The sequence below is a fragment of the Dama dama genome, chromosome 9 (assembly GCF_033118175.1).
Source record: "Dama dama isolate Ldn47 chromosome 9, ASM3311817v1, whole genome shotgun sequence".
In the NCBI taxonomy this organism is placed as follows: domain Eukaryota; kingdom Metazoa; phylum Chordata; class Mammalia; order Artiodactyla; family Cervidae; genus Dama; species Dama dama.
The window spans coordinates 17,758,258-17,761,044 of record NC_083689.1 but is presented as its reverse complement, the minus strand read 5'-3'; the positions used below and the strand labels follow the sequence as shown (position 1 = coordinate 17,761,044).

General features: G+C 41.0%; 1 pseudogene; it reads right to left on the bottom strand.

Moving 5' to 3' along the window:
* Positions 1 to 1,561: 1,561 nt before the first annotated feature.
* LOC133062767 (olfactory receptor 7E178-like) lies at positions 1,562 to 2,304 on the bottom strand (annotated as a pseudogene).
* Positions 2,305 to 2,787: the final 483 nt, after the last annotated feature.

Genomic DNA, 2,787 nt, shown 5'->3' with positions numbered 1-2,787 from the left:
TATGTATGGAGTTTAGAAAGATGGTAACCATGATCCTATATGCGAGACAACAAAAGAGACACAGATGTAAAGAACAGACTATTGGACTCTGTGGGAGAAGGCGAGGATTTGAGATGATTTGAGAGAATAGCATTGAATTATGTATATTGTCATATGTGAAATAGATCACCAGTCCAAGTTCGATGCATGAGATAGAGTACTCAGGGCTGGTGCACTGGGATGACCCAGAAGGATGGGATGGGGAGGGAGGTGGGAGGGGGGGTTCAAGATGGGGAACACATGTATACCCATGGCTGATTCACTTCAATGTATGGCAAAACACACTACAATATTGTAAATAATTAACCTCCAATTAAAAGAAATAAATTAAACAACAAAGTTATAACAAATGTTAGAATTTTTAAATTTCCTGCAGGTCTTCAGATTTCTATGCCATTAAATAACATTTGCACATATTCATCTCATTTTCTCAGTAACATAGCCCCCAACTAATTTTGCTGGAAAAAATGAGCTTTTCAGGGGAAATATGTTGCTCAAGGTCTGAGAGATTATTTGTTAAAAGAATTTTTGTTCTAAAATGAAGTCTTCATATTAACCAAGAACCCTTTATTTCTTCATCATCCAGCCTCTCTTTGGTTGGCTCAGCTACCCACCCAAGCACATCAGCCACCTTGAATTCTGATTACTGTGTGAAATCAATTCGGGTCCAAGGCATACAGATCATTTTGGAACCAAAGATCTGAGATCGGAAGTCCTCAACCTTGGCTACACACTTGATACATCTGAGTACTTTAAAAATCCTCATGCTCAGGGCACTTGCTTAGTCACTCAGTCATGTCCAACTCTTTGTGACCCCATGGACTGTAGCCCGCCAGGCTCCTCTGTCCATGGGGATTCTCCAGGCAAGAATACTGGAATGGGTTGCTGTGCGCTGCTCCAGGGGATCTTCCTAACCCAGGGATTGAACCCAAGTCTCCCACATTACAGGCAGATTCTTTACCACCTGAGCCACCTGGGAAGCCCTGCATAGGACACACCCAAGTCTAACCCAAATCTAATATCAGAATGTCTGATAGTCAGACCCAGTCATCACTGTTGTTAAGCTTCCAGATGATTTCAATAAAAGCCAAGGTTGAGAAGCAGTGATGTGTATCCTCACAAATAGCACGTGTAAATAAATAGACTTGAAACATGAGAAAATTGTGTGGAAAGTACATAAGAGCTTGCAAAAGGATGTAAATTTAAATATACACATAAAGAGCTTTTCATCTTTCCAGGATCCTTGGAACACCACTGATAAACTGTAGAATTTCCATAGATATACTAATATTCAATCACCAATCATACAGTTATTAAGATGGACAAAGAATCCTAGGACACTCTCCTAGTCCCACTGAGAAAATATGAAAAGAAGGAATACTCAGTTGTTTAGCAGGAGAGGCATCAAGGCCATAAGAGCTACAAAAATTAGGAGATGAGAGAGGTAGGATTTCAGGTCTGCATGTTTAGTTTTGCTGCATTTTCTGACCTGCCCCCTAAATGGTTGGCACAGGGACCAAGGTTAGATTGTTTTGCTGAGGAACCTGCATAAGGCCCTTTTGATGTCTCTGTTCATCAAGATGTAGATGGAGTGGTTCAGCATGGGGGTGACCACAGTGTACATCACAGAGGCTGCTGCATCCTTCCTGGGAGATTGTGAGATGGCTGAACTGAGGTACACACAAAGACCTATTCCATAAAATAAGCAAACAACTGCCAGGGGAGAGTCACAGATGGAGAAGGCTTTACACTTGCCACCTAATGATGGAACTCTCAGAATGGAGAAAAGAATTTTATAGTAAGAGAAAAAGATTCCTAAGATAGGGATAAAACAAAAAAAAATTTGCCAACAAAATATGTGAGTATATTGTTGGTGAAAGTGTCAGAACAGGCAAGGTTGAGCAGGTAAGAAGGATCACAGAAGAAATTAGGAATTTCCACATCCTTGAAGCAGGTAAATTGTAATGGAACCAAACTCTGCACCTGGGAGTTCAACAAGGCCAATAGAAAAAGACACCAAAATGAAGAAACAACAGAGGCATGGGTTCATGATGACCATACAATGCAGTGAGTGACAGATGGCCACAAACCTGTCACAGACCGTCACATACCTCCAAAGAAGATAAAAGTAGACATCTGTGTCAGGCAGCCCACATAGATGACTCTGCTGTGAGATTGGATGTTCACAATAATCTTGGGGACCGTGGTGGAAACTAAACCAACATAAGGCAAGGACAGGTTGGAGAGGAAGAAGTACATGGGTATGTGGAGGTGGGGGTCAGAGGTGACGGCCAGAATGGTGAGCATGTTCCCCAGCACAGTGAACAGGTACATGGACAGGAAGAAGATAAAAAGCAAAGGCTGCAGTTCTAGGTCATCTGAGAGACTCAGGAAGAAGAATTCTGAGACACTTGTTAGATTTGGGGCTCTGTGTAGATTGGACACCTTTTAAAAAGAAAAGAAGTTTGAGAAAAAGGACATAAGTCAATGAGCATGCAGTCCATGTCCATATTTGGAATCAATCAAGTCATTTCTGAGGTCACACACTCCAGGATCTTAGCAGTATTTCTCAGTGTGACAAATTCTATAAGCTTAGAATGGTTCCCTCCTTTTTTTCCTGTTTCTTCATGTCTTTATATCCATACTCGTTTCACAGAAATTGGAACCTATGACCAATTCCTGTTGACATATTGCAGAAACCAACACAATATTGTAAAGCAATTATCCTCCAATTAAGCATAAATAAAT